The sequence below is a fragment of the Bos mutus genome, chromosome 4, assembly GCF_027580195.1.
Source record: "Bos mutus isolate GX-2022 chromosome 4, NWIPB_WYAK_1.1, whole genome shotgun sequence".
NCBI lineage: Eukaryota > Metazoa > Chordata > Mammalia > Artiodactyla > Bovidae > Bos > Bos mutus.
This window is the reverse complement of record NC_091620.1, coordinates 32,980,020-32,999,049: the sequence shown is the minus strand read 5'-3', so window position 1 is coordinate 32,999,049 and position 19,030 is coordinate 32,980,020.

The window sequence follows — 19,030 nt, the reverse complement described above, 5'->3', positions numbered from 1 at the left end:
TTTTATTTCTCTTTTTTATGGAGAAGATTGGCTGATTTGTTTTATTCTACAATAACAGAAGTCTTCATCTATTTCTTCTTGATGAATGGTACCCATGACTGACTCTTTCTATAACTGATTTGATTCTTTTCTGGTCCAGCCTGACACTTCAGTTTACCTTAAAAGCTTAAAGGGGAGAAAAACAACATCCTTCCCTATGGTCCTGTTTTACCAAGCAGTGACATTGGCTAGAGAATGGTAAGTGTTTGCCATATTAGTCCTCTAACATCTCTGGCATCAACTGAGTCTTTTCTTTTGCACACAAGGACATATTTATATATTTAAGCTTACTGGTTTTAATCACATATTTTAAATACTGTGACCACCAACTGAAGAAATAAATATCCCAGAAACATGAGAAAGAGGGAAGAAAACATAGTGGGAGTGAGGATCGGCAGCATGGTGGATTTAGGAATCTACTTCAAAGTCACATTTCATCACTGTGTCCTGGATCACTGTTCTCATAAAAACATTGACAGATACATTTAATAAATTCCTTGAAATAGGATGACACGGAATCAACATTCATCATCTCTGGTGGGTTCGACTAATGCCCTTGGACTATAAGTATAACAAATTACTCAGATAACGTAGAATTTTATTTTAAAAAATGTGTGCCTCTATCTCCTTTTTAATCATAACTTCCTGAAATATAAGAACCAGTGCTGTCAAATTTACTTTTTTCGAGTATCTAACAGTGTCATATACAACTGAAAGCTTTATTCTTCTGTGATGATGATAAACAAAACAATACTTTTTGATAGGAATTCGAGCATATATGGAGACAAAGTATCTTATCAACAATAGTGTCATTATGGAGCATACAAAAAATTCTGGGCAAAAGAGAGAAACAGACATTGATCCTGATAATCAAGGAATTATGCCTGGGACTCAGTCTGGGGGGATGTTAAAGATCTGGGTAATAGCTCTGGAATACATATATATATGGGAACAAAAGCTGAGAATTTTATTTGAGTCAAGTGAGAGAGTCAGGTGATAATGCGAACAAAGAGAATTAAATTGAGGTACAATCCATGAAGGAAAAAATAAGTGATACACAAGACACAGTGAGTCCAAGATTCAGGCTATCTACCCACATGAGACAAGACCGCACCATCAGCAGGTGGAAGCATGAAAGTAGAGATGGAAATGGTGGATAGTGCAGACAATCAGATGTGTCAGAGTCACTGAGCAAGTGAAATTCAGGGCCAGGGAACCAGTCACTGGGACTATTCTTTAACTAAGGGAATTGGAATTAGTCATTCCCAAGGGTGTGTGTGCGTGTGTTAGTTGCCAGTTGTGTCCAACTCTTTGAGACCCCATGGACTGTAGCCCTCCAAGCTCTTCTGTCCATGGAATTCTCCAGGTAGGAATACTGGAGTGGGTTGCCATTTCCTTCTCTAGGTGATCTTTCTGAACCAGGGATTGAACACAGATCTCCTGCATAGAAGCAGATGCTTTACCATCTGAGCTACTAGGGAAGCCCAGGTGGCTAGCAGTAAAGAACCCGCCTGCCAATGCAGGAGACATGAGACTAGGGTTAGATCCCTGGATTGGGAAGATGCCCTGGAAGAGGGCATGGCAACCTACTCCAGTAGTTTTGCCTGGAGAATCCCATGGACAGAGAAGCCTGGTGGGTTAGAGTCCATAGGGTCACAAAAAGTCAGACATGCTGAAGCAACTTAGCATTCAAGCCACTAATTGAAGAATTATGGAACAGGAAGAGTGAGATTTGAGCTGAGTATCACAGAAATACTTTTAAGTCAGTTTAGTTTAAGCAACTGTGAAGATAGATTTATGGGATTAATCAACCAGACAGGTTATAATCACTGTAATCCAAATTTCTCAACATTTTTAAATTTCAAAACCATCTTTCTAGTTAGAGTTTCCCTGATGGCTCAGACAGTAAAGAATCTGCCTGCAATGAGGAGACCTGGGTTTGGTCCTTGGGTTGGGAAGATTCCTGGAGAAGGGAATGGCAAACCACTCTAGTATTCTTGCCTAGAGAATTCCATGGAGAGAGGAGACTGTTGGACTACAGTTCATGGGGTTGCAAACAAGTTAGACACAACTGAGCAACTTTCACTTTCAGTTAGTGTCATATATATTGCATTTCAAAAGTATTTTTGGCATAATTTAATCTCATCATATCAGGACTTCTCTAGAAGAGAGTTTATCCCCATAAATACCCCATATTTTTTGTATTAGTGGTGTGAGATGTCAAATACTTTGGGTGGGTAAAAGGAATCATGGGGAAATTCATCTGAGGCTAAATCTTATTACCTACGTGCTCTGTAGAAGCTTTTGAATTGATTTGTCTTATGTAAATGTGAAATTTTACTTTTTTTTTTTTTAAAGAAAGTATTTTTATATTCCTCTGCTTTGGTTTTAAAATGGGTACATTTTTAAAGGCATCTTGTATCTTACCTAAAAATTTAAAGACTGAAGTAAAATTAATTAAAATATTTCATTTATTCCAGTTTCTAAAAAGTTAGAAAGTACCTTTTTTTAAATATAAATTTATTTATTTTAATTGGAGGCTAATTACTTTACAATACTGTATTGGTTTTGCCATACATTGACATGAATCCACCACGGGTGTACATGTGTTCCCCATAAGGTTCTGGTTTAACAAATAATTTCACATATTTTGGGACAAATAAAGAATTCTTGACTGCCCTCAATTACAATTTATTTCTTCTCTGTCTTCTCCATTTCAGTAAATGACCTCACTGTTCAGTGAATTTCCTGTCTTTGAGTTTTCCCTTTTCTTTTATCTCCACATCTAATCCATTCTCTTAATATATTAAAGAAGAGGGAAAGGAATCGGTTTCAATAAGACTAGTTTCTCCTTCCCTGTTTGAGGTCAGAGAAGGTGAAAAACTTGAGACAAAAAAACTTGAGACAGTCACTGTGGAAAGGAAGGCTGACATCTCAAGATTTAGCCAGGGGCAATTTCCCTTTTGCCTTATTTCACTGAGTAAGGACAGACCTCAGCTCAACATTATTGATTTTATGTAAAATTGATTATTATTATAGAAAGCTATTATTCCTGCCTAGCCAAAGCATTCCTCCACATAGATCTGGTGCTTCGCCCTCAGTCTGAAACAAAATTTGCCTACAGCTAAGTTAGCATAACAAAGGCAGCCTATTCCCGTTCTCCCCCCAGCAGTTTTCCTGTTGCAGTTATAGAGCACCGGAAACTCCACCTTTTACATAGTAGTCATAACTGCCTAAAAATCTTTGGATTATCATCAATCTGTAGAGAGAGATAGAATTGAGGGTGATTTTTTTTTTTGTATACACTATGAAACAAGTTCAGAAAAAATTACATGATTTGTTGTTGTTCAGTCACTAAGTTGTGTCCAACTCTTTGAGACCCCAAGGTCTGCAACATGCCAGGCCTCGCTGTCCCTCACTATCTACGGGGGTTTGCCCAAGTTCATGTCCATTGAATCGGTGATGCCATCCAACCATCTCATCCTGTCGCCCTCTTCTGCCTTCAGTCTTTCCCAGCATCAGGGGCTTTTCCAGTGAGTAGGCTGTTTGCATCATGTGGCCAAAGTAGTAATGTCATGGGTCAAATAATACAACAAGATTTTAATACCAACTCTCTCAGAACTAGTCACTGGATAGTCAGAATCAATCACAATTCCACAGTAAATCACAATTCCACAGTAAATTATTTTTGACACCAAATCCATTATTTATTCTCTCTCCATTCATGAAAAAACAAAGCCCAACTTCATTAGGTTCTATAACCATTATAAACTTCCAGTAATTTCCAGCTAAATTAGTTCCGAAGCCTAAATTCTATTTTAATCATAGAGAGATTTTAAATTCTTTCTCTTTAGAGTTTTAGTTTCAAATGTCAAGACAATTAAATGAATTATTTTAAATAGTTGTTTCTATTCATTACTAAATAATTTTCTTTCATCTACAACTCTTTGCAAAGTATTTTTCCTAATTACTTGCCATATGGTAGATGTCTTATAATTTAGAATTTTTTTCTAGTTGGCAGTCTTAATGTATTAAAATCACCTACTACTCATGTTTAATTTTAAAAATAAACCATTTTTTCTCTTTTTTTATTTGCTTTCAAGACCAAAGTCTATATAGAAAATAAACTTTGGGGAAGAAAATCTATTTGGGAAAGAAAAGACCTTCATTATATTAACATGGTATTCTTTTTCATTACATAATTATTTTTCTATTTTCTTTTATTTTAGGATAATCACTAGAATTTTTCAAGTACCAATATAATAGATTCATGTCCATTCAATGAATTTATTTCTGCTGTCAACTCCTTGAAATTTTTTTTAAAAAGGGAAAAAAATGTACTCATGTGGAAATGAGTCTTCAAATATATTCAAGTTGAGGAGACTTGACCAAATAATGAAAGGTACGTATTTTCTGGAAAACCTTCAATTATATTTTCTCTATGTAACTTCTTTGTACGCAATAGGAGAATATTACATGAAAATCTTTTTAATGTTACTGGAAGAAAAGCTTCCTCATATTAATTGATCACTCTCAAATTCCATGCTCACAAAATCTGTTCACGGTCAAGGCTCATAATCTTAGTTTCAGGTAAAAATTGTTCTCCTCCAGTTTTGCAAACATAGAGAGGTAGATAACATCAAGTGATGGTGAAGATGTGTGTAAAAAGGAACTCTTGCAATGCTGGTGGGAGATTAACCTGAGAAAGCAGTTTAACCAGACTATGCAAGAACAAAGGGTGATAATACAATAAGGAGTGTGATTACTCCAATTCTCTGCACCTGAATTCCAAAACAAACAAAATAGTGAGTTTTGAGTTCCAAAACAAACAAAATAGTAAGAAAAATTTCAGGAAGTTTTTGAAAGACATAAATAGGAAATTATTTTGTGTTCTCTTCCTATATCACCTGTTATAAAGGTTTCTATTCTAGGAATAGGTAGAGATTATTCACTACTTAACCTGGGCCCGATGAGGTCACTATGGCCAAAGTTAATACACCTTGGCTTTGCTGTTCAATAAAATAGCTGTTTCAATTTATACAAGAGTTGTGGGTTCCCAGGAGATTACTTCACTTTGAAAAATATTTCCAGAGGAAAAAAATTTATAAACGAGATGATGAGTATACATAATTATTAAATTTTTATTTATAATTATTTTAGAATATCTAAATGATATGATCCAAAGCTTATAGTTCAAGACGCATCTTCTCTTGCCAGCTTCTTAACCATTTTTCTCTACTCTGAAGCCTATTTTTCATGCCCTGGAGATTATAGTAAGTAACATCAAGTTAGTTAGAAGTTTATTTATTCTAATTTTTCCCATATTCTTAGCATCTGTCACAAGCAGTGATGAAATTGTGTCTCTATAATCCTTGTCTTCCAGCAGAGGGGAGTGTATACACACATGCCTCCACGCAAGGAAGAAGTGAGACCTAATTCCTGATGTGAGTCAAGGAGTGGTGTGTCCCCATCACTTCATGCGCAGATTATTTGCAGTGACGTCAATAAAATTAAATCCATGACTGGGCTGCTCTGAAATGAATAATAAAGCATCTCCCAGGATACAGAACTGACAGTAAATATCTTCATAACACAATAAATATTTTTAAAAGTCTGCATCACTCAGGGGCACAGCATCATTCTTATCATTCTTAAAATCGAAAGGTGTTACCTTAGAATCTTTGTGAAAATTCCAAATCTGAATCCCTGCTAGGCATCTGTAAGCCCCAAATCCACTGTGATCATTAACCAGTATTTATTGTTACCCCCACTATGTACACAGTGGGCAAAAACATTCAACAAGTTATTTACTTACTTCTTAGTATTATTCTGGGCTCCTCAGGTGGCGCTAGTGGTAAAGAATCTGCCTGCCAATGCAGGAGATGCAAGAGACATGGGTTCAATCCCTGGGTGGGGAAGATCCCTTGGAATAGGAAATGGCAACCTATTCCAGTATTCTTGCCTGGAAAATCCCATGGACAGAGAAGCCTGGTGGGCTACAATCCATGGAGGTCACAAAAGTATTCTATTGTTAAATAGTCTATAGTTCAACAGAAAGTTTAGTCACTAGGGAAAGTTAAGACCTTCTTACAATATCTATTAATTCCATAAAGTTTTTTTCAAAACTATTTTTTTCAAAGCTACTCACATAACTTTTGTTACTCCATCTATCATTAAGATTGCCTTTGCTTACAGGTAAATCAATGAAGCCAGAACACACCCTCATGCCATACACAAAAATACACTCAAAATGGCTTAAAGATTTAAATACAAGACATGACACCATAAAACTCCTAAAAAAGAACATAGAAAAACATTCTCTGACATAAATCATACCAATGTTTTCTTAGGTCAGTCTTCCAAGGCAAAAGAAATAAAAGCAAAAATAAACAAATGGGACCTAATCAGACTTATAAGCTGTTGCACAGCAAAGGAAACCATGAACAAAATGAAAACATAACCTATGGACTGGGAGAAAATATTCACAAACAGTGTGACTGATCAACGGTTTCATTTTCAAAATACGCAGACAACTCAGAAAACTCAAAATCAAAAACAACCCATGGGCAGAAGACTGAAATAGACATTTCTTCAAAGAAGACACACAGATGGCCAATAGGCACATGAAAAGAAGCTCAATGCCAATTATTAGAGAAATGCAAGTCAAAACCGCAATGAGGCACTATCTTACATGGGTCAGAATGACCATCATCAAAGAGTCTACGAGATCTAAGAACAGAAGAATGCATTAAAAAATAGAATAAAGAATAATTATAATGTCAACACTATGAAAACATCGTTTATATAAAGAAAAAGGACACTTTCAGAACTGAACACTCCCCAGGTGCCTTTTCTATTCCTGCCTTTTCTATTCCCATCAGAAATAACCATTATCCAAATTTTGTTGATAATCATTTCCTTGCTTAAAAAAATGCTTTAGCATCTATGTTTACATTTCTAAACATAGTGTAGTTATGCATATATGTAACTACATATGTATGTAGTTATGCATATTTGAGTATTATATTAATTACTTCATTATAGATGTAGTTTTCCTGGAAAATCCCATGGACAGGGGACCCTGGTGGGCTGCAGTCCAGAGGGTTGCAAAGAATCAGACACAACTTAGAGACTGAGCACTCTACGTAGTTTATAGGTGTGTCTTTTTCTATTCATTATGACTGTATGTAGTGCAGATGTTCTCTTTTATTACTTCACAGAAGTACTCAGTACTTCAACTGAGTTCTCAGTGACAACTGGTACTCAGTGTGTCAGCCCCTGACCATCAGCATCAGCATTATTCTAGAAAGTTTTTAGAAATGCAATTTTAGGTCTCTACATAGATCTACTGCATCAGAATTCTGGCAATGGGAAGCAGCAATCTGTTTTCACAAGCTCTTGACATGATAGTGATACATACAAACATGCATAATAGAAAGCACTATTAAGTAGAGTTCAATTACAGGAATGTACTAAATTTCAGAGAAGGGACAGGCAAGGGCAAGAGCAAGGATGCACTCTCTGGTATCCTTTCTCATAAGGTCAGTCACCCCATCATGAGGGCACCAACCTCATGACCTGTTTTAACTCTGTCTCCCAAAGGCCCTGTCTCTAAATACCATCATGTTGGAGGTTAGGACTTCAAAATATGAATTCTGGGAGGGACATAATTCAGTCCCTAGAACTTACATCGTGGCTTTTATTTAGATTTGCAAGAGTGCAATGGTTGTGTGGAATTAGCTAGTAAATACTACCAGACTGATACCCATGGATGTTGTAACAATTCATGTTTATGCCACCTATACATAAGAATATATGAGAATATTCTTTTCAGGAGTAGGGGGCATCAGAGGATGAGATGGCTTGGTGGCATCACTGATGCAATGGACATGAACTTGGGCAAATTTCGGGAGGTGGTGAGGGATAGGGAGGCCTGGTGTGCTGCAGTCCCTGGGATCACAAAGAGCAACTGAACTGATTCTTCCATATGAACTCGAAGATTATTGAAACTCAATATTTTTTAAAAATCCCTATTGAGCGCCTACTTGCAATTATATTAGATTTATGTAATAATTTTGGTGCAACTGTCTTTTTAGTGATTTACTTAATATACATCTTCCATTTTTGTTATGCTAGTACCTGTTTGCAATGCTGCTTTCCTTCTTTCTTTTTTTAGTGGGGAGGAGTTAATAGAGTTGTCGCTCATTTCTTCTTTCTTATTAAAAGACAGAAAATTCCCTTCCACTTTCTGAATCTCACATCACTTAGTTCTCTGATAATAGAAAACAATCCTCCAGCTGTTTCTCCATCAAGATGTTCTACTTCCCCACTGCTCTCATCCTCCCTCCAACAAGTTAGCAGTTTTGAAATACTTTCATTTCCCTTAACCTTCTACTCCCAAGTTTTGTTGAGATAGACTAGTATTTTTAATTCTAGACTATTATGAGAGTTTCCTTTGCAGTATTACAAAAATTGTCATCTATTTCAAAAGTCCTTATTTAGCAGTTATATTGCATATTTTCAGCACTCTATGTACCCAAGGTTTATTGTCTCCCAGTTATTATCTATTTTAAGATGTTGTCATCCTTATTTAGCAGTTATATTGCCTATTTTCAGCACTCTCTATATTCCCAAGGTTTATCACTCTCCAGTTATTCTCTATTTTAAGATGGTATTGAATATTGGCCCCTCAAAAGATATATCCGGGTCTGAATCCCCACTATCTGTGGATGAAACCTTTGTAGGATCTGTGTGAGTGCATGCTCAGTCATTTCAGTCATGTCAGATTCTTTGTGGCCCTATGGACTGTAGCCCATAAACTATGGGCTAGTTTATGGGCTACAGTCCATGGGATTCTCCAGGCAAGAATACTGGAGTGGGTTGCCATGCCCTCCTCCAGGGGATCTTCCCAACCCAGGGATTGAACCAGCATCTATTATATCTCCTGCTTTGGCAGGCGGGTTCTTGACCATTAGCACCACCTGGGAAGCCCAGGATCTGTGTAGATGTGATTATTTAAGAATCTTCAGATGAACTCATCCAGGTGGACCCTACCTAAATCCAATGACGAGTATCCTTAAAAGAGTAAAGGGGAGGAGGGGTTGAGACACAAGGAGGAAGGCAAAGGTAGAGACCGGAATTATGCTGCCACAAGCCAAGGAGTGTGAAGAGCCATGAGAAGCAAGAAGAGGTCATTGGGCAGACATGACTGCTCCTGGACCATGGCTGTGAGAGCCTGAAGACAGATGTCAAGGGTGTCAGGGTCCCTCTAACATCTGCAGTTGGACTGAGGTCATCAGGCCTATCTCCAGGTACACACAAGAATGTGTCTTCTGGTGGGTCCCTGGCTGAACAAGAGAATTCCTCGTTCAGGACTGAGAGCGGTTGGAGCCAAATTACAGAGCTATTTCAGGATTTGCAGTTGGACACAGGTTGGAGGGCCTGCCTCAGGCACAGATAGACATATCTCCCAGGGGATCCCTGGAGGTAAGATTAGCATCTTGAGAGAGGTTGGAGCTAGAGCACATGCCCCTTCAGGGTCCACAGCCAGGACTGGGGTTGGCTGGCTGGATACCTGGGGCATGGGTAGGCATGACTTCTGCACAATCCCTTGGCAGATGGTATTGTGGCAGGATGATGCCAGGCAAGTCCCCCTGTCTCCTGGCTGTAGCTGAGTCCCCCGGGAGACAGGGCTATTTTCAAGTCTGTAGTTGGGATTGGCAAGTCTGCCACCTGGGCATGGGCTGCCTTTTCAAAACACCCTTCTTGGGTCATGGCCTCTACTAGTGTTTCACAGTCTCTTACTAGGATCCCAAAGCTTCCACAAAGGTCCTTTTGCCTAGTTATTGTTGGCAATAACTTGAAGGCTGCCAAGTTATTGTTGCTGAGTTGAGGGGAAAGAAGCAGGTGACCATTATTCTATTCCACTATCTTGTTGATATCACTCCTAGTTTGATTCCTTCTGAGAGTTGGGAGCAAGAATGTGTTCCGTGCCTCTGACCTAGCATCTGATGGCTTGCTGGCAATCTGTCCCCTGGCTGATCTCTGTCTTCACAAGGCCGGTCTCCCCGTGTGTGTGTATGTGTGTCTGTCTCCAAATTTCTTCTTTTTATCAGGACACCAGTAAAACTGGAATAGGGACCCCTCTTACACCAGTAAGAACTCATCTTAACCACTTACATCTGCAATGACCCTGTTTACAAACAGTCACACTATGAAGTCCTGGAAGGTTAAGACATCAGGATACAAATTTTAGGGAGATGTAAAGCTTCCTGAGAAACAAGTAGAGTTCTTCCTAAAGGAAAGTATAAGAACTCATGATTTAAGAGACTAGCCCTGCTTTAGTTTTATGACATTAGGAATACTATAGATGGATTTCTTAATTATCTATATGTGCTTTATGTATTCATACCTTAGGGTTAAAATATACCAAAATGAGCTTTATATTCTATGGCAGGTTTCAAAGTAAAAGCATTATTTTTCTCTTCTCCTTAATATCTTCTGTACTTGCTACAATGATTCAGGTCTTCTGTACTGGTAAGTCACACAGAAAACATGTAGATAGTAATCACTACCCCAAAAAAGGCTTTCATAAGCTATAAGTTAGTCTGATTAGCAGAGCAAATCCCAATGAACATGCCAAACTTTACATACTAATTGTAGCAGTTATTCTACAAACTAACCAAATTGTAATAGAGAAGAAAAGGAAAATGGAGGACAGAGCTTTTCTGATGGTGTGTGGTCAGATATTGAACTCTGATATCTAGGAATGGTCACTGGGATTGGAAGGCCAAGAGGCTGAGCCAGCAGTAGAAACTGGGATAAAGTGACAGAAGATGGGATCCAAATAATGACTGGACGTGTGCTACTCTGTGTGTGTGTGTGTGTGTGTGCGCCCTCAGTTGCGCAGTTGTGTCTGACTCTTTGCGACCCTGTGGACTGCAGCCTGCCAGGCTCCTCCGTCCATGGGATTTCCCAGGCAAGAACACTGGAGTGGGTTGCCATTTGCTTCTCCAGAAGGATCTTCCTGACCCAAGAATTGAACTCAAGTCTGTTGTCTCTCTTGAATTGGCTGGTGGATTATCTGCCAAACTACGTTCCTGAAAGTGCTTTCCTCTAAGAATTGCTTAATTTGGTCCAATAATTTACCAGTTTAACAGCACAATTTTCTGATAAATTAAAATCTATAGATCTCTGAGAACACATTCCTGTAACCCATGACTAAGGAAGGAAAACACACCTTCCATTTTGCTGTGTGTCCTGGAAATATTTTGAGTTTGTATTTTCATACATTTTAAATTAAAAATGTGTTTATTATTAATTCACAAAAGTAGGCTAAGAACCATGGCAAATGACCTCCAAATCTCAGTGACTTAACATAATAAATGTTCATCACTTACCTTATATCAGATAGGGGTTATCAAAGAGTTGTGGCATTTTTCAGGCACCTAGGATCCTTTTGATCTGTTAGCTTCTCACTTTGCTAAGGCCTTGGAGTCCTCTACCTGACTGTGATCAACTGGCAAGAAGAAAAGAGTGAGCAGAAGGTATCACTCAGGATGTTCTTAGAGGCCAGACTAGAAGGAGCAAATATCACCTCCATTCACATTCATCGACCAGAACTCAGTAACACGGCCCTATATCACTAAAAGAAGGCTGGGCTCTGAAGTCCACATCTTGTCCTAGGAGGAAAAAGAAGCTCAGCAATCATAGAGCAGTATCCCTGCCACACATTGCAGTCACAATATTTCTAATTAGTCGTCATCATAGTTGATTGGTAGAGAGACAGACATTAGAAGTAATGTGTGTACTTTCCTTAAATTAAATTTGCCATTGCTTAAAGCCATGCTTTGATAAGCCTATTTATTTTTTTACAATAATACAAGCTTTTCTTGGGAATGACTGATAATGCAGGCTTCTCTCTCAATTCACTAACTTCATAATTAGTGAAGATACATTAGCCAAAGCTGAAATGAGATGATAAAAATCAAAGGTGTGCTAATTCTAAGAGCATTTATATTTGCATGAATAAGGAGTTTACCACTTATTTTTTTCTTTTTCATAACCACTGTAAGTAAAAAATATTTTTTTTCTGGAAGCTATCTTCTTCAATATTGCTGTCTATCAACATGTGGAAAATAATAGGATCATTGTAGCCTACATAAGCTCTATTTAAAGGAATGGAAGGATTGGAAATGCTGTCCTCATACTAGGGCCTGTTATTATTTCTTGAAGGTCAACAGTAATGCTTGGCACTTAGAAGAAAGGAGTCTTACAGGATCTTGACAGACGGAAACATTTATATGCAGAGATATGTTGCCATGTGTACTCCAAGGATACAGATCATAGCCCACCTTGACCATAGCCAATTACTAGTAGAAAAATAATGTAACAGAAGTCTTAACACTTTTCTTGGGAGGTGTCATTTCCCTCTGAAGCATTGCTGGAGATATTACAGTGCCCTAATGAGACTCATAATTCATGTCAGCCCCAAGCCTTTTCATTCATTTATAAATGTTTTAGAGCCCTATGATTCATAATGCCATGAGCTGGTTTTCTTTCAGAACTGTTATGCTCCCATTAATACCAACCATTCCTTCTTCTTGCCAAGATACAAGCCCTGAAGTAATATAGTTTAGTGCTCGCCTTGAATTGTTATAGTTAAAAATCTTTTCTAGATTCTGAGCTAATACAGAAGAAAAGTTTTTAAACAAATATTAAAGTTTGAGAAAGAAAACAAGAAAGCAAGAAATAGCTCTTTGTCAAAGGTATCATTTAGAGATATAAGCACTGTTAATACAATGTATATTTTGGGGACTCCCCTGATGGTCCAGTGGTGAAGACTTTGCCTTCCAATGCAAGGGTTGCAGGTCTGCTCCTTGTACAGGGAGCTAAGATTTCACAGGCCTTGTGGCCAAATCCTCCAGGCACCCCCTCAGTTCAGTTGAGTTCAGTTGTTCAGTCGTGTCCGACTCTTTGTGACCCCATGAATCGCAGCACGCCAGGCCTCCCTGTCCATCACCAACTCCTGGAGTTCACTCAGACTCACGTCCATCGAGTCAGTGATGCCATCCAGCCATCTCATCCTCTGTTGTCCCCTTCTCCTCCTGCCCCCAATCCCTCCCAGCATCAGAGTCTTTTCCAATGAGTCAACTCTTCGCATGAGGTGGCCAAAGTACTGGAGTTTCAGCTTTAACATCATTCCTCCCAAAGAAATCCCAGGGTTGATCTCCTTCAGAATGGACTGGTTGGATCTCCTTGCAGTCCAAGGCACTCTCAAGAGTCTTCTCCAACACCACAGTTCAAAAGCATCAATTCTTCAGCGCTCAGCTTTCTTCACAGTCCAACTCTCACATCCATACATGACCACTGGAAAAACCATAGCCTTGACTAGACGAACCTTTGTTGGCAAAGTAATGTCTCTGCTTTTCAATATGCTGTCTAGGTTGGTCATAACTTTCCTTCCAAGGAGTAAGCATCTTTTAATTTCATGGCTGCAGTCACCATCTGCAGTGATTTTGGAGCCCAAAAAAATAAAGTCTGACACTGTTTCCACTGTTTCCCCATCTATTTCCCATGAAGTGATGGGACCAGATGCCATGATCTTAGTTTTCTGAATGTTGAGCTTTAAGCCAACTTTTTCACTCCCCACTTTTACTTTCATCAAGAGGCTCTTTAGTTCTTCTTCACTTTCTGCCATAAGGGTGGTGTCATCTGCATATCTGAGGTTATTGATATTTCTCCTGGCAATCTTGATTCCAGCTTGTGTTTCTTCCAGTCCAGCGTTTCTCATGACATACTCTGCATATAAGTTAAACAATCAGGGTGACAATATACAGCCTTGACGTACTCCTTTTCCTATTTGGAACCAACCCCCAAAAAAAAAAAAAAAAACTATAAAGCAGAAGCAATATTGTAACAAAGTCATCAAAAAATTTTTAAATGGTCCACATCAAAAGTTTTTTAAAAATACAATGTACATTTTCTTTGCACACCAGAACTGTTATTCTCTAGGAAAGGATAAACATCAGTGTTTAATTGACACAAAATTATGATGGAACTGGCCATCTCTATCACAAGGTTTATAATAAGTTTTTGATCATCAGTCTGATTTTTAGGTATCTCTTTCTTCATAAATAATGTTTACCATGCATTTTTTTTTCTTTCTAACCTCATGCAGCAATTAATTTTTCTGGTTAATTAAAATAATTACACATTATTCTGTTGAGCAAAACAGGCAGTTCTTAAAATCATTTGAAGTCACATGGCATCAAACACATGTTGTCAAGATGCAGGCCTTTTCATTTGTGAGACATTCTCTCTATGGCTGCTGCTGTTTGCTGGCAATATCCTCTCCAGAGTCCATGTGCTATTCTATTCACCATGACCTATTTATTATCCCCTGAATGACAAATTGGCACAGTAGTACAGCACAACAGAAATGATCTTTGATTCTATTTTATTCAACAAGATTCATTAGACCCATCTATTGTTTGAAGGTCCACTGAAAGTTTGATCTTGTTCTAGTTGCTGAGCGAGATTCGGGCAGGAAGTTATCAACAGCTGCTGATGCCCCATATGGTGGGCCTTACAATTCACTTCCTTTGCTAGATTTAGAATTCCAGTATCTACAGATGACTCCTCTAGGTCTATGTTATTGATTTCCCTGTTGCTTTATGCTGTTAAAAGAGTGCCTGGTATCTCTTCCTGAGTCTCAACCCTTTGCCTCACTCTGAATCTTGGCTTCATATGTGAGGGCTCTTCTGCCCCAGAACTCTAATCATATAGACCTTTGTCCCAGACCCCAGCTCCCAAACTGGAGTTCTGCTGCTGTAAAATGTATATCCAAATGAATATCTCTCTGGTGAGTTCAGTTTTGGTTCCTAACTGGATACTCTACCGTCGAATTGAGGTGATGATTGCCAGGCTCATTTCATCAGACATAGATGGTTCTTTTTTTTTTTTTTTCTTTTTAGCTTTTTGGTCTCAAATTACCTACATTTTGGCTATGGGATTAAACTAGAAGACAGTATTTTGCAAACTTTATGGTTTCCTCATTCCTATGGGTAAAATTATTTAAAAATTGTACCAAGTGTTTGGAATACTGGAGAGAATCTGAAAAGTATCTGTTCTCTCCATGGTCTCAGGAAAATAAAAACTGGGGAGAAGTATAGGGAATAAGAGAAGCATGGGTTCCAAAGAAAAGGACAAGTCTGTTCTAGTATCCCTAAATGGTTTCCAGCCATTTCTTTCATCCCTTGAAAGGGAAAAGTGAAAGTGTTAGTTGCTCAGTCTTGTCTGACTCTTTGTGATCCCATGGACTGTAGCCCACCAGACTCCTCTGTCTAGGGAATTCTCTAGGCAAGAATACGAGAGTGGGTTGCTGTTCCCTTCTCTAGGGCTTTCATCCCTTAAAATATAGCTAATTAAGAAAAATTTAAAAACAAACCTCTAAGAGAGAATATACCAATAAAGAGCTTGGGAAACATAACAAAAGACCAAAATGCAAGGCTTCACTCTAAACTTGACTTGATTCTGTTTACTTTATCCTCCTCCTTATGGGTTCATATTTTAGGCTGAGCAACAACTGCCTTCAATTCATTCCAAATCTGTCACCATAGATATATATTCAAATATATCCATATATTTATTTTATTTCAGTAGTTATCTATTAGGCAATAACTATAATATGGAAATAATCTTGGGCTTCCAGGAAATTTTCTGTTTTATATGTGTTAAATAATTTACTTTTAAATAATTTCCATGATATAAATATTATCATCATTCCCATTTGACAGTAAGAACTCTGAAGTACAAAGAGGTTAGGAGCTTCTCCAAGTCCGCATATCCTTTATGCGCTGGAGCCAGGATTTGAACCCAGGGAGTCTGTCTTCAGTGTCCACACTCAACACTGTACCCGCCTACCCATCATAGATGTACATATAAAAGCTATCTCAATGGTTCTAACTAAAAGTTAATGATCAAAGAAACAGAGTCTATAGAGTATTACAAAATACGCAAATATCTGCTTATAAATACTCAAAGCACAGCTGCTTTGCTTGCAATTCTGGCACATAGGCAATTTTACATTTCACATTTTGTGATCATTTTCATTCATTTTACTATCCAAACTAGTTCCCTTTCTTATTTTAACAGGAAATACAAATTTGTAATACTATTTAGCAGTGATTTTTAAAAGCGTGTTCTATGGAACATCTGTCCTCAAATCAAATATTCAGATTCTAGGTTTACACTCCAAACTTGCATCAGAAGCTGGGGCGGAGCCTACGAATCTGTAATTCTACAAGCTCCTCTGGAGTGTTCAGTGCTTCTGGAGTTTGATTTAGAAGCTGCAGCACTTCTGCTTGCTCCAATTTAGACTAATTAGTTAGAATATATTAACTTTCCATTCTCTGGTCCTAATTATGGGTCTCAAAAATACAGCTTCTTTTAAGTTGTTCATGCAGCCTTGACCTCTCCTATCCAGATCACAAAGGAAAATAAAGAAAAATTACATGCTTTTGTTCAACCCATGGTTATCCAGTCTTACCCTTATTAAGGTGTAAATGTTACCCTCACTTCCCAAGCAAACACATCATTTATAGTTCCCCCGCTTCAAGCACCTTTTGTTAATTTGCCTTGAATCGATTCTTAGGTAAAGACTGGCTCTAAATATTTTATAGCCTGTTTTCTGCATTTGTCTTAAATCTAGATTTTTTTCCCTAGTGAAACTTCCAAGCAACACTTTAAAAACTGTTCTGAAATGTTTGACATTTTAAGTAGTATAGTTTCCGACCAAATTATGTCCTCCCATTGCATACTACATCGCCACAGTAATTTTATTCTTGCTCAGCCAAAGTTAAAGCTAACTTGGAAGCCAAATACTATCATGACCAACTGTGCCCTATACCACAACCAGCTTAATTCTTCAAAGCAAGACTTCCTATACCTTGTCCAGCTGATATGTGCAATAAGTGATGGATGCTAGGGTTCTAAACAACCGCTGTGGGGATTGTCAAAACAGATGTTATAACTAAAAAATTGAAAAGTTACATGCAAGGACATACTGAGAGACAGTGGTAAATGAGGTAGGTTATTTGTAAGCTGCTAAGAAAGATGAGAAAACATCTTCTTGGTGGTACTCAGAATTAAAATGGTTAATTTTGAAAAGGGCTACTGGTCAAAATAAAAGGCATGACTGAGTTAAAATAAAATGGGATAGAAACACAATTCCCAAAGTCACTTAGAGAAGGTCACAATATAAGAATATGTTTTATAAACAATAAAGTCTATAAAGACTATTATCATTCTTACACACTGAAAGAATGTGGTGTTGAGGAAGACTCTTGTGAGTTCCTTGGACAGAAAGGAGATCAAACCAGTCAGTCCTAAAGGAAATCAGTCCTGAATATTCACTGGAAGGACTGATGCTGAAGCTGAAACTTCAATACTTTGATCACCTGATGGGAAGAGCTGACTCACTGGAAAAGACCCTGATGCTGGGAAAGACTGAAGTCAGGAGAAGGGGACAACAGAGGATGAGATGGTTGGATGGCATCACCAACCCAATGGACATGAGTTTGAGTAAGCTCCAAGAGATGGTGAAAGACAGGGAAGCCTAGCGTGCTGCAATCCATGGGGTCACAAAGAGTTGGACAGGGCTGAGCAACTGAAAAACAACAAGTTTCAGTGTTCCTAGTTGGCAAGTGGATGGTTTTCCTTCATCCTGTGACTCAGGCACATGAATTCTTCCTTCCAGCAGCTGTACCCTTCCCTCAGAGTCTCTAAGCAGGTGGGAGAAGAGAATACACACCTCTGCATCACCATCTTGGCCAGAAATTGATCTATTCTGTTCCCATTGCATTTGGGAAGAACTGGTCATGTAGTCCTATTTAGATGCAAGGGGAGATTGGAAATGTAATTATTGTCTGGGCAACTGTTTGCCCACAACAACCTTAGACTATGGGAAGCACAGCTAATGATGGACAATTAGGGGTCTCTGTTATACTTACCCCAAATCTTAGCTTTCTATAGATATACCTCAAGTCCACTTTGGTTACTACTCTTCAGTTCTAACTTTCAGGTTGAGCAGAAATATATGATTTAGTGTTTCAATTGTGTAACACAGACTAGGACTTGAACCTATCGTCTTATCGTCTTTCAGCTGAGATCACACACCTGGTATCAGGACTTAATGAAGCTCAGGTTCCTGGTGTCGCCTCACAGAAAGAATTCAGTGAGAGACAAAGTGATAGGTAAGAAGGGGATTTATTTAAAGAGAAACACACTCCACAGACAATGTGTGGGCTGTCTTAGAAGACACAAGGCCTCAAAATAGGGGGTAGTTAGCTTTTATGGACTGGGTAATTTCATAGGTTGATGAATGGGAGGATTATTCTAATTACTTGGGGGGAGGGGCAGAGATTTCCAAGAATTGGGCCACCAGCTCACTTTTTGATCTTTGATGGTTGTTCATGGAACTGTCATGGTGCTGGTGAATGTTTCCTTAACATGCTAATGTATTATTAATATAATGAGCACATAATGAAGATCAAGTTCCACTGGAAGTCAAATCTTCCACCATCTTGGACCTAGTTGATCCTAAAGTTTTTGTCATGTCCTATATCTATGTCATTCTTTCAAAGGTTGTGCCCTGTCCCTTCCCTCCCATTTCAGTGATGTGGAAAATTTAGAAGAAAATATTCATGAATCCTTAGAATTTATTCATTCTGTACGAAAAGCACTTCAACAAATAGTTTTTGAAAGTACCTTATATTTCCACTTTCATCCTATATTCTTGAATTTTTGTATTATAGTTTAGCAACCAAACTGTGATTTGCAATGTTAATTATTCTCATATAATTTTCATCTTTGCTGGAATATAATATGTGTTCTCAATTCATTAGCATTTTCTGTTTTAAAGCATTTCCCATTAAACTTCCCCAGTCAGCCAAGTCTCCACTGCTTTCAATAGATGCCTGTAGATATCACG